Source organism: Chiloscyllium punctatum, chromosome 32, assembly GCF_047496795.1.
Source record: "Chiloscyllium punctatum isolate Juve2018m chromosome 32, sChiPun1.3, whole genome shotgun sequence".
In the NCBI taxonomy this organism is placed as follows: Eukaryota; Metazoa; Chordata; class Chondrichthyes; order Orectolobiformes; family Hemiscylliidae; genus Chiloscyllium; species Chiloscyllium punctatum.
The window spans coordinates 39,637,237-39,659,618 of NC_092770.1; the positions used below are offsets into that span (position 1 = coordinate 39,637,237).

The following is a 22,382-nucleotide window of genomic DNA, read 5'->3' on the forward strand; positions in this document are numbered from 1 at the left end:
TAAGGTTTAAAGGAGATTTGAATAATAATTAATTACTGTAGATACTGGAAATTTAAATTAAAAACAAAGTGCTGAAGAAACTCAACAGATATGACAGCACAGAGTCAGAAACAGTTAATGTTTCAAGTCCAATAGGACTTTTTTTTGGGAAAAGAAGAGGACTGAAAAATTATGGCTTTTATGTTGTTGACAAAGACAGATGGGGAGCAAGTTAAACAAATGGCAAGTATGCCAGAGTAAAAAGGCAAAGGGAGGGCTCATTGTGGTAGGGAAGAAATAGGGATACAGAATAGGTGTAAATGGCAAGTGTGATCAACAGAAAACAAGTTAGGTAATTAAAGCAAAACAAGACCCCAGAAAGTAAGGGTGGGTATGAAAATGGAAGACAGTGTTCATGCATTGAAGTTGCTGAACTCAAATGTTGATTCCTATAGACTATAAAATGCTCAAGTGGAAAATGAGGTGCGGTTCTTCCAATTTGCTTGGGTTTTGGTGGAACACTGCAGCAGGCCAAGGACAGAAACGTGGTGTATCGAAATGACAGGCAACTGATGATGGAGGAGTGAACTAGTGTTGCAGAGGGAAAATTCCTTGCAGATTGCTGACAAGGGAGTGGAGATGATGAATTTGATTGTGGCATCTGCAGAACATAATCCTTTCTTTGTAGTGGGAAGTGAGGACATGGTAGACACTATCATTGTTCTTGGAGGGAGGGAAAGCAGCAAGGTCAATGGGCCAGACAAGACTGAGGTCACCGTCAACCACTGTCAATTCCTGATGAAAGGCTTTTGCCCGAAATGCTGATTTTCTTCCTCCTCGGATGCTGCCTGACCTGCTGTGCTTTTCCAGCACCACTCTAATCTAGACACTGGTTTCCGGCATCTGCAGTCCTCACTTTTGCCTCACTGTCAACCATGATGGGGGCAAACCTTCAGTTGAGGAAAAAGGAAGGAGTGTTGGAAGTATCCCAGTGGAAGGTGGATTTAAGAGGATTGAGGCAGTTAAGTAAGTGGGCAAGAATACAGCAGATGAACTATCAGGTGTAAAAATATGGCGTTATCAATTTTGGTAATAAAAACAGAAATTCCAAATGTTTCTTAAATGGAGAGAAAAAGAGAAATGCTGAGTTATGAAACATACCTAGGATCACTAAAAGCAAATGTACAGGTGCAACAAGCAAATTAGGAAGGTAAATAATATGTTGGCCTTTATTACTAGAAGATTTCAATACAGGATTGTGTAATTGTACAGAGTCTTAGTAAACCATGTCTGGAGTACAGTTTTTGTCTTATCCAAGAAGTAGAGGGAGTGCAATGATGATTCACCAAATGGATTCCTATGTGGCAGGGTTGTTTTGAGATTTCTAGATATTAAAGACATCAAGGTAAATGGGGATAATGGAAACCAGGGGAGATAGCTTTTTAAGCTGCATTGTGTCTCGAGCTTCCCTGAAATTTGAAATACTTACCTTCTTAGCACAAATACTGGAACTTGCACCAAAGGTATTCAACATGACAGGTAAAGTTATTCAATGCTGCAGTTGTACACTGATTGTAGAATAAGGGTGATATGGGACCCTGGACCCTGAGATGCTGTTCTCCTAGAATGCACTGAGCTTCACTGTACCAAACCTGAGACAGAGATGGTGACCAGGGAACACAATGGGTGTGTTGAGGTAGCAGGGAACTGGAAGATCAGGGTCACTTTTTGCAGGCAGAATGTTGCTATCACCCTTCAACAAAGCTCAGTGCAAGCTGGAAGAACAGCAATTGTAACAGTCCAAGTCTGTTGGACTCATCTCTGATTTGATTCAGCTTCAGTGATGTTACATCCACCAGGTGACGTATCATTGAACCTTGATCTTTTATTTGATTTCTTGCATAGCAATAAGTGAGAAAGGACATCTACTTGGTGGGTGGCACCGTGGCACAGTGGTTAGCACTGCTGCCTCACAGCGCCAGAGACCCGGGTTCAAATCCCGCCTCAGGCGACTGACTGTGCGGAGTTTGCACGTTCTCCCAGTGTCTGCGTGGGTTTCCTCTGGGTGCTCTGGTTTCCTCCCACAGTCCAAAAGATGTGCAGGTCAGGTGAATTGGCCATGCTAAATTGCCCGTAGTGTAGGTAAGGGGTAGATGTAGGGGTATGGGTGGGTTGTGCTTCGGCGGGACGGTGTGGACTTGTTGGGCCGAACGGCCTGTTTCCACACTAAGTAATCTAATCTAATCTAATCTACTAGCACCATTTTTTTCTGGCCTGTGTTATGGAATGAAATGAAAATTGTATGCGGCAAGAGGGTTGGAGTATGGAAAAAAGTGGCTTGCTTCAATTGCATAGAACCTTGGCAAGATTGCATCTGAAGGACTGCATGCAGTTTGATTCCCTTATCGAGGAACGATATATTTGCCACTAAGGGAATGTAATGGTAGTTCACTAGACTAACCCCGGAGATTAATACCAGGAGGAGAAACTCAAGTAACTAGGCCCATATTGTTGAAGTCAGAAGTCACACAACACCAAATCATAGCCCAAAAGGTTCATTTGAAATCACAAGCCTTTTGTGCACTGCTCCTTCGTCTGGAGCAGTGTCTTAACCGGACAAAAGAACAGTACTCCGAAAGCTTATGATTTCAAATAAACCTGTTGAACTACAATGTGTCATGTGACTTCTGACTTTGTCCACCCCAGTCAACAGCAGCATTTCCACATCATTGTTGAAGCTCAGTGATTAAATACATTCAATATAGAGATCAATAGATTTCTAAAACCCATGACATCAAAGAATATTGGGATAAATTGGGGGAATGATGTTTTGAGTGATAGGCAGCAATGATCCCATTCCCCAGAACACAGTCTCATGTGGTTGAATGGTCTACTCCTGTTCCCATATTTCTAACAACTTTTCACCCGTGTTCTTGAATTTAGACTTGTTGGCTCTAATTATCAGGTTCTCTTGCCTCAATTTCCGAGATTCATGTGTGTGGATTTAATAGTTTGCCTGTGGTTGGAGAGGTGTTGAATTTCTCAACACTATTATCTGGCTATTTAATGATCATCCTCACACTTTCCAGCAACTGACAAGATCCAACTCCTTCTCTCCCTTCCAAAGGATAAAGGTACCCTTTCCTCTTCATTAGTGCCTTTTTGAAAACTACTGAATGTCAATCTGCACTTTTATTTGAACTTCTCAATGCCTCCACAATGGCAGCCTTTCAATTCATCCTGGGCTGAAGCTGCACGTTCAAAGGAACATTAAGAACTGGGACAGGCCAATTAGCCCATAGCTTGCCCCACCATTCAATGATACCGTGGCTTATCACCTACTTAAATACCCTGCAAGAATTCTGTAAAATTAAAATAGGTCACCATTTATCCTTTAAAAAACTTAACCTTCACACTTTACGTTCCCATTTCATTTTGTGCCGTCAGCAAATGTGGAATGATTACAACAGGTCCCTGCATCCAAATAATTCATTTAGTTTGAACAGCTGTGATTCAGCATTGATCCTTCCTGGACCCCACTAGTAATATCTTGCCATTCCAAGAATGATCAGTTAATTTTTAATCTCTGCTATCTGTCTGTTAAGCAAGTCTCAATCCATACACCAACCCCAGTTCCTTGAACTTTGATTTTATTTACCAGTTGCTTCATTGTTGCAGTGGCAGCCATTACATTTTCACAGTTTGGATTGATTTTTCGCAATCAAATCTATCATTTACTTATTTTATAATATTTGGATTCTGTACAAATAAGACTGTCATTCTTATGTCTCACTATTCCCAAAAACAAGAAATAATCAAACTTTTAGATACAAGCATTTCAAGTTCGTAATAAAATGGTTCTTTCTCGCATGTCATCATTTCAAGTGAAATTATCCACGTTGTGACTTTGGTACACTCACTGTAGTGCAGTAGTGAGTGATGTGGTACTCTGGATATACAGATCATTGTTATATGTATACAAAAAGGAGAACATGAGGAGTGCAGATGCTGGAGATCAGAGTCGAAGAGTGTGGTGCTGGAAAAACAGCCGGTTAGGCAGCATCCGAGGAGCAGGCGAATTGACTTATCAGGAATCCTGATGAAGGGCATATGCCTGAAACATCAATTCTCCTGCTCCTCGATACTGCCTAACCAGCTGTGCTTTTCCAGCACCACACTTTTCAACTCTATATGTATACAGCAGTATGCATGACAATAGTGTTCCTAAATAACTTTGGAATAACAATGTAATTGGGTCTAAGTAGGTTTACACTGAATTGCGCAGAGCTGATGTGGTGTCATAATTTTTCATTTATAGTAAAGGTAAGGTCACGATAGTCCTACCAGAAAGGAAAGAGCTGCCACCTCATTGGAGAAAGAGATGACCGATGGTGGTATAACCGGGAGGGTCACCAAGCCTTAGGCAAGGAGAGAGGCTGAGAAGGAGAAACTTTCATGACGACCTCAGCTATTGCAGGAACTGAACCCACACCACTGACATAATTCTGCATCATTAACGAGCCATCCAGCTAACTGAACTAAATGATTCCCAAACACAATACCATACTTTAATTTTTCCAGAAAATGAAACTGTGGGGAGAAACAGCAGGTGAAGTCCAGAGATGTCCAACAGCTTGGAATTGTAAATTGCCTCATGGACTCCTTGCTACTGCTTCAAAAGCAGTATGTGGAAACACTGGGTTCCAAGGAAAGAATGAAGAACAAGTTAACAGATTTTTTTTCTGAGGCACAGTGGGGAAACAATAAAGCAAATTCTAAAACATGTGCACAGCAAGTCCCAGGGGTAGGTACATTATCAGGGAAAAATGTTAAAAGCACAATTCTGACATCACTGGTTACGTAGATAGTGAGTTCAGAGGAGATTTGAGAATAAGTCTCCTATATACCCACTCAAATATGGAATAGAGAGTCTTCTGATGGTGCTTCAACAGACCTCTACTTCAATTGCTACAATATCACAATTCCGCAGAGTGTCCACTCTTCAGTGAAAGCTGGAAGGACATCGAGGAGGGCAGAATAATTGACCTTTATCGTGACATGCTTCACAGTTATGTATGAACTGCATGCCTTTTGATTTATAACTGTAATCCACTTTTATGCAGAACAAGTGTTGAACATTTAACAGAAAATGAACTAAATCCATATAGTGACACTGTGGACATCAGAATGGTTTCACACAAAAATAAGTTCAATTAAGCAAAATGACTAACAACATACATAGACACGGCAGTGATTGTATTAATGGCTAGATGAATAATCAATTAAATTATTTTTGGTGTTATGGCAAAAAAAACCTGCCAGATATTGGAAGAAATTCCTGGTCATAGAACTGTGCCTCAGAATCTTTCACATCCATCTGAACTAATGCCTTATCTGAAGCACAGCAACTTACCAATGAAGGCTTTTTTCAGTTGGTATGTTAACTCAATTAGATTCTTCAACTTTAGAGTACAGACTGGCTTCAAATGAATCAGTGATAAGAATGCAAAATATGCAAGTGTCAAGGTGACAACTTCGTGATGTGTGCGCACGTGCGTGTGTGTGTGTCTCTCTCTCTCACTCACACAGAACATCTCTGAACTTTCCCTAAAGGTTAACAGCCCTAAACTGGCCACTTAAGACAACAGATGACATCTCAACAGACACATGCCAATGTAATACTAATTACATGGCAAAAAAATTATTCATGCAAAATACTTTTGAAAGATTTATGTAATGAGTTAGAAGGACGTAACTGCTGAAAGTGAGGGTCACCAGGATTAATACTGGTAAAAAGAGAAAAAAAGAAACTTTTTAAAAAAAAGTTGAGAACTGAGTTTGTTGCATATCTTTTCTGCTAATCAGGTTAGGCAGCATCAGACCCTAGTCCATGAACAAGCATGTTATTATGCTTTTAATACTTAAAAAAGACAGAATTAAACTTGTTTATCCCCATTGTTTTGGGCATCATGTCTAGAATGTAAATCCTAACATTTCACATCAGCACACAGAAAGAATGAAACTAGCGCTGTCACTTCAAATTCTTTTTACAACTTTTGGATGACGCTCTGTACCATGTAAGCCACTGCTTTAACATAATAAACCATTATCTCTTTCCTAAGTGATTTTAATAGCCACTCACAAAATAGTCTCAACAGAAATTCCAGTTGCCTTTGAAAGCACTACTTTAAAATGAGGTACAACCCATCCAATTACACAGGAAAACAGGATTAAAACCCCCTACTTTTCCAGTAATGCACTTAACATATAATTGTCCACCTAGTCTCATTTACCATAGCTAGTGAAATCATGTTCTTGTTTTAAAAACAATTGTGCCACCTTCAAATTTAAAATAATCCTCAAATATTCATTGTAATAGTCAAATACAGCATATTAAAACAGTTTTAGGTGGTAATTATCTGCAGAGTGTAAAAATACTTTTGCTTTCTCTTTTAAAAAAAAAGTCACCATGAAAATGTAGAAGAGACAGAGACAGAGACAGAGACAGGTCACCAGAGCACTTAAAGCACCCATCCAACTCAGCAGTGTTTGACATGAAAATAAAAGATCATGTCTGCTGATAATTGTATACCTCATGTGGCAAATTATGGATAACTGTTATACAATTTCAGCAATATAACCCTCACCTTTGCCTAAATCCCAAAACAAAAGGATGGCCTGGTAACAATTTTGTAGTATATTCATAAGTGATAGGACAAGATTTTACGACATTGCTATGAACAACAGTGGATTATTCAATAGAGCTGATTTAGTAGTCAAGTGAATTAGGGCACATTTAAATATAATTACAAATGATGCACACAAGACAGATAAAAATCGACATTATTACTCACTTAAAAAAGCTATTTCTAGTTTGGACTAAACCAAGGGAACTTGAAAAATAACCAGTATTACGATGAACATTTTGACAAGGGAAAGCTAGAAACCAATAAAATATAAGTTGCATGCAACAGTTGTATCCACTTGCACTCCATATAAATCAACGAATTGGTATCTGATTATGGTAAAAGCATATGTACTTTTTTTTAAAATGACTCACTGGGATAGCATTGTAGAAATCAAGCCCTGCTAGTCAGCACAAAAGTTAAAGATTTTGTAGAAGCCCTTTATTTATCCAACTTTCAAACCTGAATGCTTAGACCAAATTTCTATACTGAACAAGAATTACTACTTATTCTAAGTAATTAAGCTACAGGTAAACAGTTACAAACTGTCAGCATATAACACTAATCAAAATTCTAATCCCCCCAGAAACACCCCTTACACATACTGATACGGTAAATAGGTTATGTACAAAAGGAAAAGTCTTTTTGCTTCCAGATACTGTTGTTGAAATGACCCTTATGATTTTACGCTGCCAGCCATCACATTACTAGAATTATTTTTCTTTGTTTGCTTCTGCAGATTGGTGAGAGACATATAAAGTGACTAGTTTACTTATAAAAAGTTTGTTTAGCAGTTAAAAGTCATAGCATACAAGTGTTGCAGGTAAAATAAACCAGTTTTCTTCAGGTTTACAACGAGTTTGACTGCAGAGAACAAAGAGACCACACTGAGCTGGGGAAGAACTAAACACCTCTCTTCATCCTCTCTTATCTTGTTCCCAGCTCCAAGCGACTCAGTTCCCTGAGAACCAAAGTTGCTGGCAGACAAAAAAGAAGTTTCTCGGTCATTGATGACTAGCTATTAATCATTAGACCAATCAGCTTCTTGTTGCCAGGAAAGGCTGCATCAGTATTCCCACGTTCCAAATCATCGGCAACTCTGCAATTACTGCTTTTTCAAGCAGTTGTTCTCATGATGCCTGGCATGGGTAGCAAGTTGCATAAGTTTCAAAACTGCAGCTACTCTTTCAAACACAGGTTTTAAAACAGCTTTGTTCTCATTTTAGTCCACAGTTTTTAAAAAACAAAACATGCCTTATAGGTAGTGGAAAGCCTTTGGGAAGTCAGGAGTATAGTTACTCATGGCAGCATTTCTAGCCTCTGATCTGATCTTGAAGCCAACAGTACGAGTCCAATATGACTAGTCCAGTTTCAGTTTCTGATCAACAATAACCCCCCCTCCCAGGATGTTGATAGTGGACAATTCAATGCTGGGAATACAACTCAACATCAAGGAGTGGAAGTTAGATTCTATCTTGTTAAGGATATTCATTGCCTAGCACTTACGTGGCACAAATGCTATTTATCACCTGTCAACCAATGCCCGGAGAGTGCCCAGATCTTGATGCGTTTGAACATGACTGCTTTGGTATCTGAGGATTCATGAACCGTGCTGAACATTGGTGCAATCATCAGTGGACATTTCCATTTCTGACCTTATGATGGAGGGGAGGTCATTGATGAAACAGCTGAACATGGTTCAACCTACAACACTACTATGAAGCACTCGAGGGGGGGGGGGGGGGCTGTTTTGGAGATCAGATGGCTGACTTCGAAATAACCACATCCATCTTCTACTGAGCTGAGCATGACTTCAGCTAATGGAGAGTTTTGCCCTCAATTCCAGTTTTGCTCCAGCTCCTTACTTGGTCAAATGCAGCCTAAGGTCAAGTTACTCTCACTTCACCTCGGGAATTCTGCTCATTAAATATGGCTGCAATCAGGTTAGAAGCTGAATGGTCCTATACCACCGCATTGCAGTGGAGACTGGATTTGATATCTGCACTTCTACACAGTGAGGGAGGGAAGGCAGGCCAAACCAGTTCATCAATCTCACTCTGAACAAGGAGCTATGTTTTGATGCAGAACACATATAAAGTGCTGACAGTAGTACCAAATGGCATTGTAGTTTTCCATACACAACATGATAAAAAGATTAGATTCTGAAAGTACATCAAGCCTTTTTTTTATGCTTCACTTCAAGAAGTTATTTTTCACAAAACTCATTGCGCTGAAATTTAATTGATTGGATTGAGGTGCACCACCCAGGCTGATTATGCCTTCTTATGGTGTTTTTCTACAATTGTTCAAGGAATGCTGGTGAAATGCCCAAAAACATATGTAATGTCAGGAAGGGTCTCACAGCAGTTTCCGGCCATCCGAGTCACCTCAGCTCAAATCCCTTGCATTATTAAAGCTTGGTCTTGCCCTGGTATAAAATTATTTGAATCCTCTTTGGGGTTTCCAAACAACAAACATTTCTCTTCTGCAGCAATAGCAGCAGGTTTGTGGTCAGAAGTTAGCAATCTGCTTTACGAGGGGAGAGCGGACAGATTGGGCTTGTATGCATGGGAAATTAGAAGAAGGATCGATGATCTTACTGAAACATAAAATCCCAAGTAGATTTGACAGAGTGGATGGTGAAAGGGTGTTTCCGCATGTGGAGAGATAAGAGATAAGGGGGAGAGTTTAAAAATAAGGGGTCTCCCGTTTAAGGCAGAGATGAAGAGGATTTTTGTCTCTCTCAGACAATTGTGAATCTTTGAAACACATCCTCAGAGCAGTGACAGTGGAGGCATTGGGAATGTTTATGGCAGAGATAGATGTAGAAATGTAGAGTTGAAATCAACTAGGATTTGAGCTGAGGTGACTGCAGATGCTGGAGATCAAAGTTAAGAGTGTGTGGTGCTGGAAAAGCACAGGTCAGGCAGCATCCAAAGAGCAGGAGAACCCCTTCATCAGGAAGTTGAGTTGAGGCCACAATCAGGTTCAGTGTGATCTTCTTGAACAGCTGAGTAGGCTAGAGGAGTCACATGGCCTACTCTTGCTCCTACCTGACATGCTTGCATTCATGTTTGTATGCAGTACAAAAGCAAGGAACTTATGAACTTTCTTGTACTAGTTAGCCATAGCTAGAATGGTGTCCAATTTCAGGGACCATACTTTAGCAAGCACATGAAGGCTTGAAAAGTGGATTACAAAAATAGTTCCTGAGGTGTGGAGCTTCATCAAGAGGGATGGATTGAAGAAACTGGGATTGTTCTTCCTCATGAAGATCAAGAGGAAATTTGGTAGAACTGTTCTTTGTGAGGGGTCCAGACAGAGTAAGTAAAAAGAAAAATGTTCTTGATGGCAGAATGATTGAGAATGGGAAGGAAGAGATTTACTGTGATTTGAACTGAAATGGCAGGGACAAATTCAATTACAGCCCTCAAAAGCAAATTAGATAAGCATCTTAGGGGACAAAATCCACAGGACTATGACCAAAAGGCAGCAGAGTGAGACCAGCTAAGTTGCTCCGGCTGACCAATCGCACACTCACAGTCCGAACGGACCCCTTCTGGACTGTAACCATTCTATCACTCTGCTGGATTTGTTAACATCTATCCTGCATTATGTCTCCACCCTGTAAAACCATTCTTGACATTTAGACTGCTCTCATTCATGATTTAATGGAGTTTTGTGTCTTCTAAAGATACACAACCTATACATTTTTTCTCAACAGTTATAATTTCTAAAACCTTGTAAATCCTTTGCCCATCACCAGTGTTTCTATACCTTTGATCTTCTTATAGATTGGAGGCCAGAATTGTGCAGTTACCAAGCTTTTATAACAGTTGAACATAATTTACTTTTGAATTCTATACATCTAGAAACAAATCCCGGTGCTTAGTACTTTCAATAGCTTTGCTGATCTACAACATTTTGTGATTTGTTCACCTGCATGCATCAAGCTATTGGTTCTCATTTCACTCAGTTCTTTCTTTATTCATTTATTAACAATAGATCAGCCGTGTTTCCATCTCTCTCATGAAAGTTAATCACCTCACAATTCCATCAAATTTTAATTCCCACCTGTCATTTGTCCTTTTTGAAAAGGTGTTTAAATAATTTAGCTTAGTATAATTTGGTTATGCAGGCATAATTAAAAAAGTCTCAAATAAAGCCCTTCAATCTGTACAGTTCAAATGCTTCAGGTTTCCAGATATCTAAGTAAAGGAAACGGTGATGGTATGAAGCAGGAGCTGGCTATGATAAATTGGGGAAGGCTTCTAAAAGAGACTACGTTGGATAGGCAAAGAGTGCCTGGCTGATTTGCAACAATTGTTCATTCCTGTCTGGAATAAAACTAAAATGGAAAACATGCCCAACCATGGCTACAAAGGATAACTGGGCATTAGATGCAAGGAAGGGGGCAAACAAATTGGCTAAGTAAAGCAGCAGACTTGAGGATTGGTCGTAGTTTAGATTTCAGGGGATGATGAAGGGATTGATTAAAAAAGGGAAAAAGAGAGTGTATGAGAGTATAAAAAGTGCAAAATAGTGTAGGAAGTGTTGGGATTAAAGGCCAATAAATTCCCAGGGCTTGATAATCTAATCCCGGAGTAGTTAAGGAAATGGCCCTAGAAATGGCAGATGCGTTGGTAATTTTTTTTCTCCCAAGATTCTATAGCCTCTGGACTGGAGTATAGCTAACGTATCACCACTATTTAAAACAGGAGAGAGAGAGAAAGCAGGGAATTATAGACTGGTTAGACTGACATCAGTAGTAGGTAAAATGCCAGAGATCATTATAAAAGATTTAGTAATACAGCCCTTGGAAACAGTGATAGGATCAGACAGAATCAGCATGGATGTATTATGGGGACCTCATGCTGGACAAGTCTATTGGAATTTTGAGAGTATATAACTAGTACAGTTGATAAGGGAGACCCAGGAGATGTGGTTAGTTGAACTTTCAGATGGCTTTTGGTAAGGTCCCACAGAAAATATTAGATGGTAAGATTGAAGTACGTGGGACTAGGACATAGTTGACTGATTTGGATAGAGAACTGGTCAGCAGACAGGAAACAGAGACATGGAATAAAAGGAGCCTTTGCACACCCTCCAAAACAAAAATTGGCAGTCAGTGACTAGTGGGATAACATAGTTCTCTTGAGCTAAATCATTAATAGTTACTTGGAATAGTTGGACTTCAAGCACTGAACCCTAAATGTAATATCTCCAAATTTGCAGATGATGACACAAAGTTTGGTGGGAGGTGAACTGACAGGAGGATGCAGAGCTGCTTCAGTGTAATTTGGACAAGTTGAGTGAGTGGATAAATACACAGCAAACAAAATATAATGTGAATAAATTTGAGGTTATCCACTTTACTAGTAAAAACAAAATAGCAAATTATCTGAAGGCCAACAAACTGGGAGAGGGGGAGGAGCAATGAGATCTGGGTGTCCTCGCACATTAGTCACTGAGAGTAAGCAAGCAGTGAAGAAAGCAAATGGTATGTTGGCCTTTACAGAAAGAGGATGAGAGTGCAGAAGGAGGGATATCTTGCAGCAATTGTACAGGGCCTTGAATACCACACCTGGAACATTGAGGAAGAATGTTCTGAATATGGAGGGAGTGAAACAAAGCTTTACCAGACTGACTCCGGTGATGGATGGCAGCTTTGATGTAGGAAGATGGATTGGATGCATTAGGACAATATTCACTGAAGTATTGAAGGATAAGGGGTGGGGAATCTCATGGGAACCTAAAAAGGTTCTAACAGGAGTACAGAGGGAAAATGGAGGGAAGGATGTTCCTGATGACCAGAGATCCAGGAGTCACAGTCTAAGAACATGGGGTAGGCAATTTAGGACCAAGATGAGGAGAAATTTCTTCACTCAGGGTGGCACGTTTAGAATTCTTTACTACAGAAATTAGCTGAGGCTGAAACAGTGAATGTTTTCAAGGATGAGCTAGATATCGTTCGGGTTAAAGTTATCAAAGGATATGGGGAGAAAGCAGGAATAGGGTACTGCGTTGGATGATCAGCCATGATCACATTAAATGTTAGAGCAGGCTTGAAGGGTCAAATGGCCTATTCCTGCTCCTATTTTCCATGTTTCTATACCTGACAGAAATATACCATCAGGCAAGACTAGGGCATGAAGTAAATGAATAACATCAAAATTATTATATATAATCAAGTGAAGCAATATGTTTATGTAGCAACTAAAGACTATTTTACTAACAAAACACACAAAAGTTAACTTTTCTGGAGGGTCAGCAATGCCTCCAAATAAACTAAAATAAAATGAGGAAAGGCAAGAGACCTTGTTTATTTTGTGAAACATTATAGATTCACTCACGTTTATATTCAGTTTCAAAGCAATAACGCACGGACTGATTCTGACTGTGCAGATTTTTGATGGATATTCTGCAGTGACGTTTGACAAAATAATTCTGAACAAAGTGAAAAAATTCAGTCAGACATATTCCCAAGATAACACAAAGCTTGGCTTATTAACACAGATGCTTCCTCAGGGAAAGGGTAGCAAATCTGCTTGTATCAACCCACATCCTGACTTATTAATAAGGGTTATCGCTTCAGGGAACAAACCAAAATATAATTGATAAGCTGCCTCAGCTAAACCACATCATCTGCTTCATGTAGTGGTCACAGGAGAGAAGTGTGAATTTGACTGGCATGGCCCTGCCATGTCAGAGGATGAATACATTTCAGTAAAATATTCAAGAAACCGGGCACCAGGGTACACACTGGTTTATGTTAATGTTAATCACTTTGGCTTACACTATAAATAAAGCTGGAAAACTCTCCCATGTGACACAGTGGGAAAGCTACAATACAGGGAAGCAGAATGGTCATTCATGTGGGGTGGGCAGGAGCAGAGACAGAGTGAATGTGGGCACGAGGTGAGAATATGTGGCGAGGGGTGGGGGAGAGAGAGAAAGAGAGAGAGAGAGAGAGAGAGAGAGAGAGAGAGAGAGAGAGAGAGAGAGAGAGAGAGAGAGAGAGAGAGAAAGAAAGAAAGAAAGAAAGAAAGAAAGAAAGAAAGAAAGAAAGAAAGAAAGAGAGAGAGAGAGAGAAAGAGAGAGAAAGAGAGAGAAAGAGAGAGAGAGAGTGTGAGAGAGTGTGAGAGAGTGTGAGAGAGTGTGAGAGAGTGTGAGAGAGTGTGAGAGTGTGAGAGTGTGAGAGTGTGAGAGTGTGAGAGTGTGTGAGAGTGTGAGAGTGTGAGAGTGTGAGAGTGTGAGAGTGTGAGAGTGTGTGAGTGTGTGAGTGTGTGTGAGTGTGTGTGAGTGTGAGTGTGTGTGAGTGTGTGTGAGTGTGTGTGAGTGAGTGTGTGTGAGTGTGTGTGAGTGTGTGAGTGTGTGTGAGTGTGTGAGTGAGTGAGTCACACACACACAAAGGAAGAGTGTAAGACAGCAAGCACGAGTGAGAGTGTGGAACAGAGGGGAAAAACGGCAAGTGCATAAGGAGGGAGCTAGTACGTGTGACAGGACAGCCGGACAAAAAAGAAAGAAGCGGGGGCAGTGGGATTTTAAAATTATACATCTAACCCAATCCACAAAAACTAAATATTAAAAATTCAAACCACATTTATATTGTAGTAGCCTTGGTACAGTTGAGTGCCAACTCCTATGGCAGTGGTATTAAGAGTAATTAAAGTGACTCTACTCCCTTTGGTGACAAGACACATTGGCGATGGTTCAATTCCCACCACTTGTACCATCCATCCATGGCTATCAAGGGAATCTGCCTATATTAGGTCAATTGGCACTAACCATTTGAATGATCCACTGAAGTCAATTACAAAAGCAACATTTACCATTAAATAAGTTGACTATACTGAATATTTAGGACATTAAAGCCTTCACATTTTGATGTTCACAAGCTGCAAACAGCCATTTTTAATGCTTTTGAATATGTTTTATTTTATAACAAAGGCACACAGTACTTCACTGAATTTCTCCAGTAATGTACAAATGGATCCAAAAACAACTAAGAGATTCACAATGTAGTGACTCAGAAAAAATTAACTTCTTGAAAACAACAAACAGCACCAACACTGACATACAAATCCACTGTTAAGCAATGGGAACTTTGCCCGAGGCCACATTTTCTTTGCCCTCAGAGCTGCTGTATGAACTGCTCGAAAGTCTCAAGGAGGAAGGAAACTGGCCAGATGACTTTTCATCAACTAAGAAACCAGAAACAATAACAACAAACTCAGCCCTGTTGATCCTACAAAGTCCACCTTACTAACATCTCGAGGCTAGAGCCAAAATTGGGAGAGCTCTCTTGCTCGTCAAGCAGCAGTCTGGTACAACCCTATCTATGGAAACACCTTACACAGAATGTCCCAGACACCATTAATCACTGGATAGGTTCTGTCCAACTGGTAGGACAGACCCAGCTAATGTGATGTGTGGTATATAAATGGGAGGATATTGTTCTGGGAGTCCTCAATCACGAAATGTCATGGTATCAGGTTAAATATGAGCAAAGATTAACAGGTACCAAGCTCTCTCAGCTGATGAATAAGCATTCCTCTATGTTAAACAGCACTCAGACAAAGCAAGGGTGCAGCATGTACTTCAGGTGGGAGACATGCCCACACGAAGAATGGATCATCATGGTCAGCATTACTGACCAAGCTGGCTGAGTCCTCAAGGACAAGGATACTGGACTGGTTCTGCAGCAGGTATGAGGGATACAGGAGGGAAAACATACTTGACCTCATATTCACCACTCATTTTACTGCGATCTATCTGTACATGACAGTACTTTTTAGAAAGTGACCACTGCATTGTTCTTGTGGAGATGAAGTCTTTTATTTACATTGATAATGCCAGACAGCGTAATGGAGGGTAACCTCAAATGTTCTAAATGGGATAGACTTCAAACATATCTACAAACTCAAGACTGGTGAAGGTGGCCATCAGCAGCATCAGAATTTGACTCCAACACAATCTGTAACCTTAAGGCCTCAGATATTTCAAATACTACCATTGCCATCATGGCAGGGAATCAACCCAGTTCTAAGAAGAGTACAGGAAAGCACATCCAGAGCAGCACCAGGCAGACCTAAAAAAGGCACATTTACCTGGTGAAGCTACTTCCATGCCGAATAGCATAAACAGCAAATAATTGACAGAACTAAGTGATTCCACAACCAAGAGACCAGATCTAAATTCGACATCCCACCAAATCCAGTCATAAAATGATAGTGGACAATGGAACAATCTACTGGAGCAGGTAGTTCCACAAATATTCCCATCTTTGATGATGGGTCAGCCCAGTAAATCAGTGTACAAAACAAAAAGGTTGTTTAAATGTCTCAATCTTCAGCCTGATGAGCCAATCCATCTTAGTCTCCTCCTGAGATGTCCAACATCACAAGTGCCAGTAAGAGATCTTTTCTAATCAAACTGTTTAGAAATGTTATTACTGCAAAGCAGCTAGTCTTGACCTAGGTCTCCCAACTCAGAGAGAGGGACACTACTACTGTACCATGAGATCCCAGGTGCCAGTACTGGTGTTCTAGGCCCAACTATCTTCAGCTGCTTCTTCAATGGCCTTCCTTCTATCATAAGACTGCACAATGTTCAGCATCAACAGCAGCAACTCAGATGCTGAAACAGTCCTTGTCCAAACAGAATAAGACCTAGACAATATCCAGATTTCAGCTAACAAGTAGCAAGTAACATCCGAACCAACACAAGCATCAGGAAATAAACATATGCAACAAGAAAGAATCTAATCATCACCCCTTGACATTCAATGGTTTAACCGTCACCAGATCCCCACTGTCAATGTCCCAGGGGCTACTACTACTGATCAGAAACTCCACTGGACTAGCCGTATATACTGTAGCTACAAGAGCAGGTCAAAGGATAGGAATCTTATAGTGCGTAACTCACCTCCTGATTGTCCAGAGCATGTCCACCATATATAAGGCAGCTTAGTGACATGGTGCAGAGATAACAATTTCTCCCTCAAATGTCAGCAAAATGAAGAAGCTGGTCATTGACTTCAGGAAGTGGAGTGAAGGACACACCCCTGTCTGTATCAATGATGTTGAGGTGGAAGTGGTCAAGAGCTTCAAGTTCCTTGGAGCAAAATGTCACCAACGATCCAGTCTCATCCTTCCACATCAACACTACAGTTAAGAAATCATACCAACACCTCTATTTCCTCAGAAGGCTAAGGAAATTCAGCATGCCCACAGTGACTCTTATCAATTTTTATAAATGAACCACAAAGCATCCTATCTGGATACACCACATTTGGTATGACAACCACACTGACCAAGACCACAAATTGGTGTTGTGAATGCAGTCCAGTCCTTCACACAAAAAAAAACAGCCTTCCTCCATTGACCCCATCTACATTTCCTGCATCCACAGAAAAGCAGACAACATAATCAAGGACCCCTCCCACCCTGGTTCTATTCTGTTCCAACTTTTGTTCATCAGGCAGAAGATACACAGCTTCTTCACCACTCATCAGATTTATGAATGGATCTCTCACATCTAAGAGTTGATCGCTCTCTGCACTTTCTCTGTAGATGCAACACTACATTTTGCATTCTGTTCGATTACTAACACTACATTTTGCATTCTGTTCGATTACCCTGATGTACTTATGTAAAGTACAATTTGTCTGGTTAGCACACAAAACAATCATTTTCACTTACCTCAGTACCTGTGACAATAATGAATCAAATCAAATCTGGAGTGTGATAGAATATTCCCCATTTGACTGGACAGGTACAGCCCGAACAATAACCAAGAAGCTCAACACCATTCAGGAAAAAGCAGCCCACTTGATTGGTACATATCCACAAACATCCACCCCCTCCAAAATCAATCCTCAGTAGCAGCATCTACAAAGATCATGGAGTCATAGAGATGTACAGCACGGAAACAGACCCGTCAATCCAACATGTCCATACTAACCAGATATCCCAACCCAGTATAGTCCCACCTGCCAGCACCCAGCCGATATCCATCCAAACCTTCCTATTCATATATCCATACAGATGCCTTTTACATGTTGCAATTGAACCAGCCTCCACCACTTCCTCTGGCAGCTCATTCCATACACAAACCACCCTCTGTATGAAAAAGTTGCCCCTTAGGTCTCTCTTATTTCTTTGTCCTTGCACCCTAAACCTACACCCTCTAGTTCTGGACTCCCCCATCCGAGGGAACAGACTCTATTTATCCTATCCATATCCCTCATGATTTTATAAAACTCTATAATGTCACCCCTCAGCCCCCGATGCTCCAGGGAAAACAGCCCAGTCTATTCAGCCTTTCCTTATAGCTCAAATCCTCCAACCCTGGCAACATCCTTGTAAATCCTTTCTGAACCCTTTCAAGTTTCACAGGTGTACTGCATAAACTCGGGAAAGCTTCTTGACAGCACATTTCAAACATAGTACCACCTCCATTTAGAAGGATGAGAGCAGCAGATACATAAGACTACCATTACAAGAGAGACAACCTCCAAGCCACTTGGTATTCTGATTTGGAAATAGATCACTGCCCCTGCAATGCTGCCAGGTCAAAATTGTGGAACTCCCTAACAGCAATATGGGTCTACCTACAGCACATGAAACCGCAACAATTTAAGGGGACAGCTCAATACCACCTTCTCAAGGGTAACTAGGGGTGGACAATAATTGTTGGCCCAGCCTGTGATGTGTATATCCCAATAAAAAAAAAACTTTGTATTGAATTAGGAATTTAAGTCTCTGACTTTATTTCCATCAATTTTCTGGTGTTTTTATTTACCTTCAAACTGCCAATCACGTCTCTGTTAAAACTCTAAGGAGCACAAGAATAGGAGTTAGCCATTCTGCTGTAGAATGTATTTCACCATTTGATTGGATCATGGCTGATCTAATTCACCTCCATAACACTTAACTTCACAGGTCAAAAATCCATCACTCAATTTTAAAATCTTAGCCGACCTACACTCAATGCTGTGGACAGCATGTTCCTTAGTTCCATGAGTGCTCCAGATTTCCACTACCCCGTGGATAGACACTTTCTGGCTTCACACACGTTTGGCCCTTTTTGTTCTGCATTCAAGCAACATAAATAATAGTTTTTCTAACTACCCAAACAACAAATTTGATCATATTAAGCATCATAATTAGATCACCCCTTAATATTTTATATTCAAGGGAATAGAAGTCTAGTCCATCCAATCTGTCCTCAAAATTGAACCCTTTCAGCCTTGATTTTGTGCTGATGAATCTGCACTGTGCCCCTCTAGGACCAATGCATTCTTCCTGCGGTGCAGTGTCAGAACTGGGCACCATACTCTAATGTGAGCTGGTCAGAGTTTCAGCACAATAACATGCTGAAATAAACAGCAAAAGTTTCACCACTTTTAGTTATTGCCTGTACCATCACTAGCTTTTAGTGATTGCTACTGTTGGATCTCAATGTCCCTCTGTTCATCCAGGTTCCTAACCTCTCTCAATTTAGAAAACACTCTGACCTATCTTTCTTGGATCAAAAGTCAATTGATTTACACTTTCCCATATTGAATCCCACCTGCCAGAGTTTGTCCCTTCATTTTCCCTCTAACATGCTACACCAGTTTACACTATTTAATGCATCAACCTGCAGTGAAGTTCGCAAACTTACATATATGGTTCTCTATCCCTTTATACAAAATCATATGCAAATATAGTGACAAGTAAAGGCCCCAGTATGGATCCCTGGGGACACCATTAATCAAATCCTGCCAATTTGAATAGATGTCTATTATTCATACTCATCTACTTTGGAAGTTATTCCCTATTTGAGCCAATAGGTTACCACCAACCCATGGCATTAAATTTCATTAATAGCAAAAATGGAATTAATTAATGCTTTCATGACTCCAAGTTAATAACCTAACAGTTTAAGCAGAGCACAGCCAACTGTTTGTGATATTTTCTTCTCTTGACTTTGGCACAATTACAGTGGATTTTTTTTTGTGCATGACAATTCTTGCAAAGCAAATTTGTTTAAAGGAATTTTAGATTTCATAACATTTTCACTTATTTTATCAATTTTTCTTCCCCCACCCACCTTAAAGATGCTGAATCTTAAGTGAGGTACAATTTTACATGGCTAGCTAGATGAGGTGATTGTCTGCAGGCCATCACTCACATGAACCTCATATGGGCAGCAAGCCATTTAAATACTGATGGCTTCACAGCCGGTTCCAATTTTGTTGTCACCTTCACAATTTCCAGAAGTGAATTGGATAGAAATTTGACTAATTTCCTTCCTCGCCTTCTCCCCAGCTCTGCAATGCAGAGGCCAGCCAAATCCATAAAACAAAACAGTTCAAAACATATACATTAAGGAAAGTTTAACTAAAAAAAACCTGCTTGCTGCTAAAACAAAAACAAAGATGCAGCAGGTATTAAAAGCTAGCTGCAGCACATGGCGTGTGGTTTATCCTTTCGAAATGGCCCCAGCCCTGGAAAATCTCCAATCAAGTCCAGATGTACATCTGTGTTTTGTGTGCTGTCATAGACATCTCACCACAATTGTATCAGGGCGCTCTCCACACCCAACCCCAATCACCAAGCTTTGTGCTGCTTCAGAGGGGAAATAAAACAACTCTCATTACAATTCACATCTACAGACAGAAGGGATTCACCTGCCTTCTTCAACAGTATTCAGAAAGCAACCAATTTTAGTGTACATGCGGTACAAAATTTCCTTTTAAAATGTAAAAGGAAACAGTGTTGCAATGTCTTTTTCAGAATAGAAGATTAGGACACAATTGATTCACACCTTTTTTTGCTACACTTTAATCTTTTGATGTATTATGCCAAATTCTGCTCGCTCTCCATTCACACTCTGTTTATTAACATACATGTGACCCACTGCAAATGAAGAGTCAGTTCTGTTTTACCACAGTAGTTCTGTTCTCATGCAATCCCATGTTATAAGCAATTGTGTTACAGCAGCATCATTTAATGGGGCTGGAATCACACTCTAACCAATACACACTTTAAAATTTTGTGCTTTAGAAACAGTTTCCCCAATTCGTCAATCATATTATAGTGAATTAACATTAATGAAACACATTATAGTAGAGTGACCTGCACAGCTGCATACATTTGTGAAAAGTCTGAATGGTCTGTAACTTTGTATCTAAAATTGTCAATGAAATTTTCTAAAATTCATGTTACCGGTATTAATTTTCTATTTTTCCTCACCAAAAATCTAAATATACTTTTCCATATCTTTCTAATGCAAATTATTTGAAAAGTGAAAAATTATTGTTGTGGTACTTCACTGAATGTGAATAAACAATACTTTGCTGGCTTGTAACTTTGTCCCCCTACATAAAGAGGTGAAAAAATATGAGCAAACTTTGCTGCTAACCCAGGCCTTTGAGATGTCAAGCAGTTTTCACGCTCCAGTATAAATTGAGATTTTCAGAAAATTTCAGCATAGCTCACAGTAGGAAGATCAATATATATTTCAGAATTATTTCCAAGTAATGCTGTTCAGAAAATTATGGGCCACGATATTAATATTCCATTTTAGACCAAAAATATCCATCTCCCACCAACACCCCAGCGTCTCTCCTCCGTCCCCAAAAAGCAGCTATGCAGAACAATTTCTCAGACAACTCCTCCAAACTAGCTTTATCCAAATGATCATTCTCACCAAAGGGTGAGAATACTAGCAGGCTGTTCATTCAAGGATAGAATCATGATGTGCCCAGGTCCTGTCCCATGTAAACTTTAATGTACAGGGAATTTGCAACAGCATTCAAAAGGTCAAAATTTTAACCTTTCTTTCAACCTCGGGGTTCTCCAGTTACCTTTAATATAACTGCTGCACTGTCTCAAGTCAAGCTCAGTGCAGAGTGGGGTTCAAACCTGGAACCTCCTAGTCTGTGACTTACTGCTATGCTGATTAGCCTTTTCCCACTAGGTGGTCAACAATACTACCAAACAGACTATGATGTAACATTATTTCAAAAGATTGCTACATAACTAACTCAAGCTTGATATTACTGAATCCCAATAAATTCCTAGCATGCAAATAATGGCCTGGGTTTTCCCATGTCCTAATAGTTGTTTCTAGAATGTAAATGGAAGCTCCACATTGGGACCCCGAAGAATCACTGATGTAGCAGGCTCCAAGGAAATGCCCCAGGAAACTGATGATTCTGGTAGGCAATTCTCCTGTGCCTGGAATCATTTGAAAGTATCCATTTAAATTGGTGAATTCAGAGGGTCCTGGTAGTGATTCAACAGGAGAGCTGGTGGGACATTTAGATTTTGGAAGGCTCCTTTTGCTGTAGGTGTCCAGCCCCTACCTCGGCCCAGAGATGACTGGCACTTCTCTAGATGCTTCTTCTCCAGTTTGAGCAGCCTCTGGCAGCAAATTCCCAGGAATCAGTGGAGATATTGAAATTTCTCAAGAAGGCTTTGAGGAGATCATTGAAACATTTTCTTTGTGCTCCTGGTAACCACTTCACATGATACAGCTTGGAATAGATGCTCGCTTTGAAAGCCTCCTGCAGCCCAACCAATCTAGTTTACTGACAGCAACCAGTGCCTCAGTGCTGACCTGAGAGGGGAGACAGATATCAATGTGCCTATCTTGTCATGGGATTTTTAGGATTTTGCAAAGGCATTACTCCTGATATTTCTCTCATGGTTTGAGATGTCTATA

At 40.3% G+C, this 22,382-nt stretch overlaps 1 protein-coding gene across 1 annotated transcript in view; it reads right to left on the bottom strand.

Moving 5' to 3' along the window:
* lrp6 (low density lipoprotein receptor-related protein 6) overlaps positions 1–22,382 on the bottom strand; it is a 192,974-nt gene that overhangs the window by 73,688 nt on the left and 96,904 nt on the right. The window lies entirely within an intron of this gene.